Source organism: Physeter macrocephalus, chromosome 14 (assembly GCF_002837175.3).
Source record: "Physeter macrocephalus isolate SW-GA chromosome 14, ASM283717v5, whole genome shotgun sequence".
Lineage (NCBI taxonomy): Eukaryota > Metazoa > Chordata > Mammalia > Artiodactyla > Physeteridae > Physeter > Physeter macrocephalus.
Window position 1 is genome coordinate 72340541 of NC_041227.1, and position 12879 is coordinate 72353419.

The 12879-nt window shown below is 41.7% G+C and overlaps 1 long non-coding RNA gene across 8 annotated transcripts in view; it reads right to left on the bottom strand.

The window, feature by feature from the left end:
* LOC102984234 (uncharacterized) overlaps window positions 1-12879 on the bottom strand; it is a 550122-nt gene that overhangs the window by 170079 nt on the left and 367164 nt on the right. The window lies entirely within an intron of this gene.

The window sequence follows — 12879 nt, forward strand, 5'->3', positions numbered from 1 at the left end:
ATAAAATGCCCCGTGTCTTTACATCTGTCTGTATATCTTGACTTCTGCTCTGAACAGCTGCTATGCCAGTTGGTGGTGCACAGCCCAGTATGAGTCAAAGTTAGCAGTCAGAATGCTGGAGCTTGTTACACAAAAATAGAGAATTCTCAGGATAAAGTTTCTCTAGGGGTGTATTACGAATCACACTGGGTTCTAATATTAAAATACAGTTAGCAGGGCTTCCCTCGTGGCACAGTGGTTAAGAATCCGCCTGCCAATGCAGGGGACGTGGGTTCGAGCCCTGGTCCAGGAAGATCCCACATGCCACGGAGCAACTAAGCCCATGCGCCACAACTACTGAGCCTGCACTCTAGAGCCCGCGAGCCACAACTACTGAAGCCCGTGTGCCACAACTACTGAAGCCCCCATGCCTAGAGCCCGTGCTCTGCAACAAGAGAAGCCACTGCAATGAGAAGCCCGCGCACCGCAACGAAGAGTAGCCCCTGCTCGCTGCAACTAGAGAAAGCCCATGCACAGCAATGAAGACCCAACGCAGACAAAAATAAATAAATAAAATAAATTAATTAAATAAAAAAATAGAGTTAGCAGAGGATGGGGCAAAATTTTCACCTTTTTCTCTCTTCCATTCACTGCTAGGGAGATGGCATTATCTTAAGCCTGGGTGGCACTGAATGGCCAAACATCTGCATAATAGTTTATTTTTGTCTTTTTATTGCTCCAACTAATTGTCCTGATATCTACATCATTCCCAAGATAAGCCCCTGTACTAGTGATTGAAAAGCTTCATTTAACTTACTTCTTTTTTTTGTTTGTTTTTGGGGTACGCGGGCCTCTCACTGTTGTGGCCTCTCCCGCTGCGGAGCACAGGCTCCGGACGCGCAGGCTCAGCGGCCATGGCTCACGGGCCCAGCCGCTCCGCGGCATGTGGGATCTTCCTGGACCGGGGCACGAACCCGCGTCCCCCGCATCGGCAGACGGACTCTCAACCACTGCGCCACCAGGGAAGCCCTAACTTACTTCTTTAAGTCATATGGCCAAGTTCACCTACAGTTTTATGCATTGCAGGATAGAGCCAAGGTTCCTGAATATGATCACTATAGAAAACTCTAAAGCGTTTTTGCTGTAAACTTGAGGTGGTGAAAAGAGAATTAAAGTTATCTTACTTTGGGTGCCCAGAAACCTTTATGTGAATTTCTCCCTCTGAGTTAGGCTTGAACTGGAGGGTATCTGACTCCCAATAATTAATGTCAAGATTTGGGAGGTTGATGGGCTTTGTCTTAAGGGCCCAGGAATGCTTAGGGGTTCTTTTATGAAATTGATTATAGCACAGTCTTATCGCCAGCCCCCCACTGTGGACAATGGGCCTTCTCCTGCTGCTATCTTGTTCCCTGACTGCCTTCCACTTCTGGCTCAAAAGAGCAAATCGGCAAGCCAAGGTTGCAGGGCTAAGTTAAAATGAAAACAGCACTGTTATCAGGAAGAGTACACCAATTTCCTGCTAAATTATGAAAGATGGGCAAGAATATTTTTCTAATGTACCAGAGAGCTACAACATAGTGAAGAATTTTTTAATGTACCAGAGAGCTACAACAGAGTGAAGAATTTCCTGGTCCAGGCGAGGCAGACTCTACATTTGGGGCTACTTTTCCCTTGAGGGCCTTTGTCAACTCCTAAAGGAAGGCTGAGAAGCTAAATTGTACTTTTGAGAAATTCCAGGCATAAGGGACAGGGATTGGAGCACAGAGCCCCTTTCCCCTCCCCTGTCCTAGTGGACTGATCAGCTCATTTAGGATTGAAATCTTGAAATGAATTCACCTCAGTCTGGGATATGGAATGAAATTGGAAATGGAATTTGGTGATCACAGACTCTAGGTGACACATAAGAATAAGGCCATATGAGTCAGGAGCAGGGTACATGGAATTAATGTATCTTTTCATTGCCCAGGGAGAGGAGGAAAGTACTTAATCTCTAAGGTAACCATTAAAAGAATGAGTAAAAGACAATATCCCTTCCATATGTGTTAGGTATGGAGCTAAGAGTGAAATAATAAAAAATATGAAATAAATGTAAAATACGAAATAAATTCCAAGGCAAGAACAGAGAAAAAGGAACAGAGAGAAGCTGGAAAAATTAGAAAACAGTTAGTAAGATGATGACTTAAACCAAACTATACCATTAATTTCATTCAACGTTTATGAAATGTTTCTGTTTAATGCTTCATTAAACAGAACCTCAAGAAAATAGATGGAATGCTCCTAAAAGGTTACAACGAGGACAATTTATTTATGAAGCAGGAATTTACAAATGTGTGGTCACAAAGGATATGTCAGCCTGAAGGGATGAAGGGAGAAAGTGATAACCAGAAATGAGAGAGAGAGAGAGAGAAATATTCCCGTGGAAGACTAGTGGTCTTTAACCAAGGGATACAACTTGCTCAAGTCAATGCTTTCTACTTCCTTGTACCTCCTGCTGACTCCCCATTGGCTGAACCCAACCAGGAGCCAGATCTCAATGGAAACCTGATTGATAGAGCCTGGGGGCAGCAACCAGGGTAGAAATGTTGGTGAGGAGGGAATCTGGAGAGGAAATAAAAACTATCCGGATAACATGTCAATTAAAAGACAAATATTCTCAGACTAAATAACAAACAGACAGACACCAACAAACTGTGTCAACAAATGACATCTAAAGTCATAAAGAAACAGAAAGGTTGAAAGTAAGTGAAATGATTTTTTTTCTATTGCATTTTTTTCCCAGCTTTATTGAGGTATAATTGACACATAAAAATTGTGTGTATTTAAGATGCACAACAACTGGGAAATGTTACCCCTAATTAACATATTGATCACCTCACATAGCTACCTTTTGTGTGTATGTGGTAAAAACATTTAAGATTTGGTGTTTCCTCTGTGTGTGCACATCCCTGGTATCTCTGAGTATAAATTTTCTCTTCTTCTAAGGACATCAGTCCGATTGGATCCAGACACCCCCCCACCCCCCCGCCCCCCGCCAATAGCTTCATTTTAACTCCATCACATCTTTAAGGACCTTATCTCCAAATATGGTTACATTCTAATGTACTGAGGGATTATGACTTCAACATAAAAACTTTGGGGGTAGGGGACACAATTCAGCCTATAACATGTAGTTTTTAAAATTTTTATTGGAGTATAGTTGCTTTACAATATTGTGTTAGTTTCTGCCATACAGAAAAGTGAACCAGCAGTACGTATACATATATCCCCTCTTTATTGGATTTCCTTCCCATTTAGGTCACCACAGAGCATTGAGTAGAGTTCCCTGTGCTATACAGTAGGTTCTCATTAGTTATCTATTTTATACATAGTATCAATAGTGTATATATGTCCATCCCAATCTCCCAAATCACCCCACCTCCCCCTCCTCCCCCTTGGTATCCATACGTTTGTTCTATACGTTTGTGTTTCTATTTCTGCTTCGTAAATAAGATCGTCTATGCCAATCTTTTCAGATTCCACATATATGCATTAATATACGATATTTGTTTTACTCTTTCTGACTTACTTCACTCTGTATGACAGTCTCTAGGTCCATCCACATCTCTACACATGACCCAATTTCGTTCCTTTTTATGGCTGAGTAATATTCCATTGTATATACGTACCACATCTTCTTTATCCTCTGTTGATGGACACTTAGGTTGCTTCCATGTCCTAGCTTTTGTAAATAGAGCTGCAGTGAACATTTTAGTACATGACTCTTTTTGAATTATGGTTTTCTCAGGGTATATGCCCAGTAGTGGGATTGCTGGGTCATATGGTTGTTCTATTTTTAGTTTTTTAAGGAACCTCTATACTGTTCTCCATTGTGGCTGTATCAATTTACATTCCCACCAACAGTGCATGAGGGTTTCCTCTTCTCCACACCCTCTCCAGCATTTATTGTTTGTGTGAGGTGATACCTCACTGTAGTTTTGATTTGCATTTCTCTAATCATTAGTGATGTTGAGCATCTTTTCACATGTCTGTTGGCCATCTGTATATAACATGTAGTTTAAGTGGAGTTTCAAAATAGAGTAAAATTATATGCGTGTATTCAATGTAGCATTTTTCCCAGGAGTCCACTGGTTTATTTTTCAGAATTATGAACTCAGTAGCCATGTGTCCATGGTTTCAAAACAACAAATCAAAACATAATAAGCCCCTTTAAAATGGCTTTCAAGCCTAGTTCATTTCACCCTTCATATAGAAAAGAGCATCTGTTTAATGAACACCAAGCATAAGGCTGGAAATATGGTATACAAGATGAAAAAGGAAGTTTGCCCATAAATCATGTTAGTAGAACCAGTTTTTTACACAATACATAAGGGGCAAATAACGTTTATAGCCGTTCTGGAATCACAGATTTGGGAAAACTGCCCAGTAAAAGCACTGCAAATCTCAGTTCTCCTGTCAGAAAATAAGGGGCCCTGTGGGTGATTGTATGTGATACCTTCTAGGCCAATTTATTAGCAATATCACCAAAGTCAATTATTTGATGTTATGTGTTTGCATTTCTGTTTCGGTTGCCTGTGGCTGCAAACAAACCACCCCGAAACTGAGTGGCTTAAAGCAGTAGCAGTAACTTATGATCTTTCAGTCATGTGGATTAACTGGGAGGCTCTTCTGCTGGTCTGCCTTAGAGTCTCTTAGGTGATTGCAGTCGAATGGTTGCTGAACCTGGAATCATCTGGAGGCCCAGCTGGGATGGTGCCTCCTCTGCTTGGGGCCTCACCTAATGGCCCAAGCTCTTGTAGAGTATCTGGACTTCCACATGGTGGTTCAGAGCTCCCGAAATTGCAGATATGGGAGTTGCCTGAGCTTAGATATCATAGCACATTACTTCTACTGCCTTCTATTCATTAAACAAGACACAGGCAAGTGTCAGTTTAACACGGGAGGGGACTGAAGAAGGGTGCGACTAGCAGGAGGTGTGGTTCACTGGGGCCTTCTTTGGAGACTGGCTGCCAGAGGTTTCCTCTGGCTCTTTTGGGTAAATTAATTTCTCTGAGCTGAGATACTGCAACAGCCTCCAGTCTGGCCTCCCTACTTCTCCCCTTGCTCTTTTCAGTCTATTTCCTTTGCAGCCAGAAAGGTCCCATTAAAACATCAGTCTGGTCAAGTTAGTTCTCAGCTCAAAATCCACCATGGGTTCTCACTCAGAATAAAGACGCAGTTACCCCCTAAATGTCCTATATGATCCTCCCCCTCCTCCCCGACCCCCTGCTAGCCCTCCAACCTCATCTCCGACTACTTTTCCCCATTTCACTCCATTGCAGCTACCTGGACCTCCTTCTTCCTTGAGTATTCCAGGAATGCTCTTCTTTTGGGGTCTTTCCATTTGCTGCTCCCTTTGCTTACAGCCCTATTCCCCACCTTTTCTCCTGGTTCACTCACTCACCTCTTTCCAGTTTTTACTCAAATGAACCCCCAGTGGCTGCTTCCCCTCCACCTGATTGTCACTTCCTGTCCCCATTACCTCCTTGAGTTTTTTCCCAAAGCATGTATCACCATTTAACATACTGTATAATTTACTGACTTATTCTGTGTATTTTCTTCCATACCCACATGCATGTGAGCTCTTTGAGTGCAGTGGGTTTTTTTTTATAATAACTTAATTAAGATATAACTCACATACCATAATATTCACCCTTTTGAAGTGTACAGTTTTTAGTATGTTAACAAAGTAGTGCAACCATCTTCTCTGTATAATTTTAGATCAATGACATCCCCCTAAAAGAAACCCCATACTCATTAGCAGTCACCCTGTCCCACACTCCTCCAGCCCCTGAGAACCACTAATCTCCTTCCTGTCTCTATGGATTTGCCTATTTTGAACATTTCATGTAAATGGAATTATGCAATAAGTGGTCTTTTGTGTCTGGCTTCTTTCACTTAGCATAATGTTTTCAAGGTTCACCCATGTTATAGCATGTGTCAGGACTTCATTCTTTTTATCTGAATTATTCCACTGCATGGACAGACCGCATTTTGTTTATCAGTTAATCAGTTGATGGGCAGTTGGGCTGTTTCCACTTTTAAGCTATTATGAATAATGCTGCTATGAACATTCGTGAACAAGTTTTTGTGTAGACATATGTTTTCATTTCTCTTGGGTATATACCCAGAAGTGGAATTGATGGGTCATATGTTAATTCTATGTTTGGATTTTTGAGGAACTGCCAAGCTGTTTTCTACAGCAGCTGCACCATTTTACATTCCCACCAGCAATGCACAAGGGTTCCAATTTCTCCACATCCTGCTCAGTCCTTGTTATTTTCCTGGCTGTTTTTTCTTTTTCTTTTTTTTTTTTTTAATTATTAGTGTAGCCATCTCACTGTGGTTTTGAGTTGCACTTCTCTAACAAATGATGCTGAGTATATTTTCATGTGCTTATTGGCAATGTATATCTTTGGAGAAATATCTTTTCAAGTTCTTTGCTCATGTTTTAATTTGGGTATTTGTCTTTTTTGTGACGTTGTAAGAGTTCTTTATGTATTCTGAATACAAATCCTTTACCAGATATATAATTTGCAATTATTTTTCCCAATTTTGTGGCTGTCTTTTTACTTTCTTGGTGTCCTTTAAAGCACAATTTCAATGAAGTCCAGTTTATTTGGTTGTTTTTGTTGTTGTATTTAAGAAACCATCACCTACCCCAAGCTCACAAAAATTTGTTCACGTTTTCTATTTCTTTGTTGATCTTCTATCTAGTCTACCCATTATTGAAAGTGGGGTATTCACATTTACCATTCTTACTGTCAAAGTATTTTTTTCCCTTTAATTCTCTCAGTTTTGCTTCTTGTATTTGGGGGTTCTATTGATGAATTGAGACTTTTATAATTATAAACCGTCCTTCTTCAGTGTGGTATTGGCACCAAAACAGACCTATGGATCAATGGAACAGAATAGAGAGCCCAGAAATAAACCCACACACCTATGGGCAATTAATCTTCGACAAAGGAGGCAAGCATATACAATGGGGAAAAGATAGTCTCTTCAGCAAGTCGTGTTGGAAAAGTTGGACAGCCACTTGTAAATCAATGAACTTAGAACACACCTTCACACCATACACAAATATAAACTCAAAATGGCTTAAAGACTTAAATATAAGATATGACACCATAAAACTCCTAAAATAGAACATAGGCAAAACATTCTCTGACATAAATTGTACCAATGTTTTCTTAGGTCAGTCTACCAAGGCAATAGAAATAAAATCAAAAATAAACAAATGGGACCTAATCAAACTTATAAGCTTTTGCACAGAAAATGAAACCATAAACAAAACAAAAAGACGACCTACGGACAGGGAGAAAACATTTGCAAATGATGTGGCCAACAAGGGCTTAATTTCCAAAATATACAACAGCTCATACAACTCAATAACAAAAAACCAAACAATCCAATCAAAAAATGGGAAGAAGATCTAAATAGATATTTCTCCAAAGAAGACATACAGATGGCCAATAGGCACATGAAAAGCCACTCGACATCACTAATTCTTAGAGAAATGCAAATCAAAACTACAATGAGGTATCACCTCACACCAGTCAGAATGGTCATCATTAAAAAGTCTACAAATAACAAATGATGGAGAGGGTGTGGAAAAAAGGGAACCTTCCAAAACTGCTGGTGAGAATGTAAATTGGTGGAGCCACTATGGAGAGTAGTATGGAGGTTCCTCAAAAAACTAAAAGTAGAGTTGCCATATGATCCAGCAATCCCACTCCTGGGCTTATACCCAGACAAAACTCTAATTTGAAAAGATACACGCACTCCTATGTTCATAGTAGCACTATTCACAATAGCCAAGACATGGAAACAACCTAAATGTCAATTGACAGATAAATGGATAAAGAAGATGTGGTACATATATGCAATGGAATACTATTCAGCCATAAAAAAGAATGAAATAACATCATTTGCAGCAACATGGATGGATCTAGAGAGAATGAAATAACTTCATTTGCAGCAACATGGATGGATCTAGAGATGATCATACTAAGTGAAGTAAGTCAGAAAGAGAAAGACAAACACCATATGATATCACTTAGATGTGGAATCTAAAATATGACACTAATGAACTTATCTACTAAACAGAAACAGACTCACAGACATAGAGACAGACTTTTCACCTAAGCACCATAGTTCTTCTGTATCTTGGGTAAAAGAGAAAATGCATGTACATAGTATATATTATGATTGTAGGTGGCTTTTTCCCTCCTAGTTCTAATTTTAGGAGAAGCTCCTCCTTTACAGGCTAAGTCAGGGGTAGGGTTGAGGTAAATCTAAAAGGGAGAAATGCTTCCTTTTGTTTTAAAATTTTACTCCAAGTGTTTGACCTTAGAGTGTTCAGGGCTTTCCAGTCAACTTGTGTATTTAATCAGATATTTTGGATGTGGTTTTATCACATACCTTGGGCCCTGTCCAGCCTTCCATCCACCCACATCACTTCTCCTGGTCCACCGACCACACCCCATACACTAAGCATCTACACAGTGTCCATCCTCCTTTCTCTCTTCATCCCTCCAGCAAAACTGGCAACAGAGAGCAAGTGAATATGAGCCCCTCAACTCAAAATTCATCCTTGGTGTAATGCATCTTGACTCAGGGAGAGGGGCAGTACAGGTAAATTATATCCAATCTTCCGGTAGGATTTCAGCTACTATAGCTCTCTGAGAAGACAAGGAAGGATTTGTGGCAATGGGTGATGTAAGGGTGTGTGTGTTTCCTCCCTACTTGTGAAAGCTAAAGTTATTTTTTCTTAAGTCTCAGTTTCTATCCACAGGTGTTTGGAGCAATCCCTGCCATCTCAGTGGGCAATATACTTAGTCCTGCAAAGCACCTTTTCCCAAGATGTATTCCACAGACCACAAGAGGTGAAAGGTCATCTCTCATAGAAGGGATTTGTGGTCAAATAAGTCTGGATACTCTGCATACCTTAGACCCCTGTAGGGAATATTCAATGCATACAAGCAAAGTGAAGCCTCCAAGATTTTTGCAAGGGGAAAAAATCATCTAGTTTTGTTTAACTCTATATTTCTTCAATTTACTTGTATCACAGAACCCTTTTTCCCATGATACTTATCGCTGAGAACCAACATCCTATGGAATACCCTTTGGGAAACACTATTTTAGGCTGATTCTTGAATTTGTGAACAAATCCAATTAACTTTATTTCAGACCTTGAGAATCTGAGAAAGAGTTAATGGGTGTTACATTTTCTCACTAAACTGTTTCTTGCGTGATGAAACTGCACCAAATTATGCCAGAAGTGCAAGTGCTTTTATAAACAGTGGATCAGAAACCTTCACCAAAGACTCAATGTCCGTGTTGAAGAAATACAATGTTCTGAACATTAGAATTGCAGGTATTTTTCATTCAAGTACATCACAACCGTATAAATTTACATTTGGAAAAGCATCTCTCAGATGAACTGCATGACATTTTTCGAATGCAGTTACAGAATTCATCACTTGCTCTCTTTGCTTTATTTTAAAGGGGTAAAAAAAAAAAAAAAAAAGCCAGAGAGTAAGGATGTTTATTTTGAAAACAAGTTTCCTCAGGAAGGAGATGATTGAGAGGAGTTCTGAGGTATAATTAGAAGATAATAAGATAAAGGGAAGGAGGCCATTCTGGGCAGAGAAACATGTAAATGTAGCAAGTGTGGGACAGTGAGGCCAGCTCTGGCCAGAGTGGGGATGGGGCTGGCGAGGAGGCAGGCATGGGACCATGGAGGGCTCTTTGTGCTAAGAGATTTGGACACTTTCTTATGAACCGAGGGGCACTTTTGAGGCATATCTTTACGAGTGAAATGTGACCTGGGCTGCCTGGTAAATTAAGTAAGTCTATATATTATTTCTGGAAATAATTTCTTCAAAAGGGATTTCAAAGGATGACAGACTCAAGCTCCAGTTATGATCTAGTGTAAGTAGAGAACAGTGAAAAGGGACACAGGATTATCGCCCCTAATTTGATTCCCCTCCTAGGGGCTCTAGCCTATGTAGTGCCTTTGTGTGAATTATTCAAAGATGCCAAGGTCATGTCAGCACCCACTTATCCCCTCAACTGGACACCTTTGTGCAGTACACAGCCTGTTCAGTTGTACATGTTTCTCCTAACTCCCCTTGTATTCTGTCTTCTGGTCAATGGCACCATCATCACCCATCCAGGAGGCCAAACCAGAAACTGGGCATATCATTGTACTTTCCTCTCTATTTTTCCTTCAATCTTTCCCCCAAACCACTAAATCTTACTAATTCCTCAAACCCATCCCAAATGCCACTGCCTCAGTGCAGGCTTTGATTGCTGCTTCCCCATGCTTTTGCTATATCTTCCCCTTTAATCTCCCAGAAAATGGCAGAAATACAGTGGGTGGGTTGGCAGCATGGAGGGGAGGGCAGTGCACCTGAGATGTACCAAAGGCGACTGGCTGTATCCCCGAGCAGCCTCAACTGGACCCACCACGAAGGGAAAGGATGACAATAGCTTGCATTCGAGCATCTAACCCACGAGTCCTGTTATTATTTCTAGTCCTCACAGTAACCATGCAAGGTGGGTATTTTATACCATTTTACAGATGAGAAATCAGTGTTTACAAATGGTTAAGTAACTTACCTGGCATTGCACTGCTGGTGAGGGGCAAAAGCTCCCAAGTTCTTGCTGTCCTGCTGTTGACACTAAAACATGCTGTCCCTTGTCTATTCTGTAGCCTAAATGCATGGACGTAATTCCAGGTTTGCTTTATCACCTTTACAAGAAAAGTTAAATAGTAGGGGCCGGCACTCAAGAATTAGAAACCTGCCCTATGGAGTGTGCCCTTAATTAGGCCAGCACCTGTTATTTATTTATTTATTTATTTATTTATTATTTTTTTGCGGTACGCGGGCCTCACACTGTTGTGGCCTCTCCCGTTGCGGAGCACAGGATCCGGACGCGCAGGCTCAGCGGCCATGGCTCACGGGCCCAGCCGCTCCGCGGCATGTGGGATCCTCCCGGACCGGGGCGCGAACCCGGTTCCTCTGCATCGGCAGGCGGACGCGCAACCACTGCGCCACCAGGGAAGCCCTGTTATTTATTTATGCTGTAGATTTTTTCTTTTTTTTTTAGTGCTGTGCATGAGTTCAGGAAAGCATCTTTGCAAATATTCTATGAAATAGACTGATTACTGCTAATTAGGTTCTCTTAACATGAAAGAAGGAAATGACTGGCTTCTTTTGAGTTCTGATAAATTATCGTGGTGGGAAAGATATGTGAGATGAAGTACAAAACTGGTTTTGTATTCAAGAATTGCTGGAGAGGTGGTGGAAGGTTTGGGGCATCTTGTGAAGAGGAGATTCATGGAGAGCGAGGGGAATTCTAGGCCTGCTGGGGTCCATGTGATACACTCCCAGTGCGCCATCTTGGCCAAATGACTCCATCTTCTGACATAATCACACCAGCCTGAAATTTGGGAGCATTCCTCAATTTTCCATTTTTTAAATCCTCCTTGTAAAATTGCTCTTGTTGTCAAATCTCTTACATACCCTAGATCTTTTCCTCCCTCCCAGGTTCACTGTACATGCCTTGACTCAGTCTTCCTCTGTCCTTCACCTAAGCCCTCACAATGCATCACCTTCTAATCCATATGGCTGTCTCCAGCACCTCACCCACTCTCTCCTCGTCCTCTTCTCACTCCACTACAGCAGCAGTGCTCAAATTAAGGTGAAAAGAGGAACCACCTAGGAAGCTCATGTCTTATCACCTAGGGATGCCATAACAAAATACCATAGGCCAGGTGGCTTAAACAACAGAAATGTATTACTCATGGTTCTGGAGGCTGGAGATCCAAGATCAAGGCGCCAGCATGGTCAGTGTCTGGTGAGGACTCTCTTCCTGGTTTGCAGACAGCCACCTTCTTGCTGTGTCCTCACATAGCAGAGAGAGAAGGCAAGCTCTCTAATGTCTCTTCTTATAAGGTCTGAGAACCAGGGGACTCAGGGATGTAGATTCCAGTCCGGATCTGAGAGGCTGAGGACCAGGAGCATCAGGGGCAGAAGATCCACAGCCCAGGTGGGAAGGGGTGAATTCCTCCTTTCTCTGCCTTGGGTTCTATTCAGGCCCTCAATGGATTGGATGATGTCCAACAGGCACTGGGAAGGGCAACCTATTCACTGAGTCCACTATTCAAATGCTAATCTCATCCAAAAACACCCAGAAACAATGTTTAATCTGGGCACCCAGTGGCCATTCAACTTGACACATAAAATAACCATCACGCTTATGAGTGATCTATGAGTGAACTTTGAGTTACAACAATGCTCATTTATCAGGTCATGTGTTTGGGATAAAATGATCAAAATTACTAGTGAAAGCAAGGAGACAAACACAATAACTACAGCAAGAGGCTTTAAAACTTGCCCAGTTCTTCTTCAACGTATACATGAGGAAACTGAACCGGGGGACAGTGGCAGACAAGCAGTTCAGTGGGCAGGGAAAGATCTGGACAAATCCCTAGACAGCAGTGCAGTGTTTTCTCTGGAAGCTTTTACATTTCAGGGTCGTTCACAATTGTCACAAATTTTAGCGAGTCAGAGGGTCCTCCTAAGGTACAAACAGTAAATGTGGGGTCACTTCCAAGAGACTGTCTAGCCTGGGTCTGGGCTGGCACCATCCTTTAAAGATTCTGATGTGTCGTCCACCCTTGGTGTTCCTGATTCTCAGGCCTTTGGATTCAGATTGTTTGTTTTTTGTTTTTTGTTGCTTTTTTTTTTTTTTTTTGCGGTATGCGGGCCTCTCTCTGTTGTGGCCTCTCCCGTTGCGGAGCACAGGCTCCGGACGCGCAGGCTCAGCCGCCATGGCTCACGGGCCCAGCCGCTC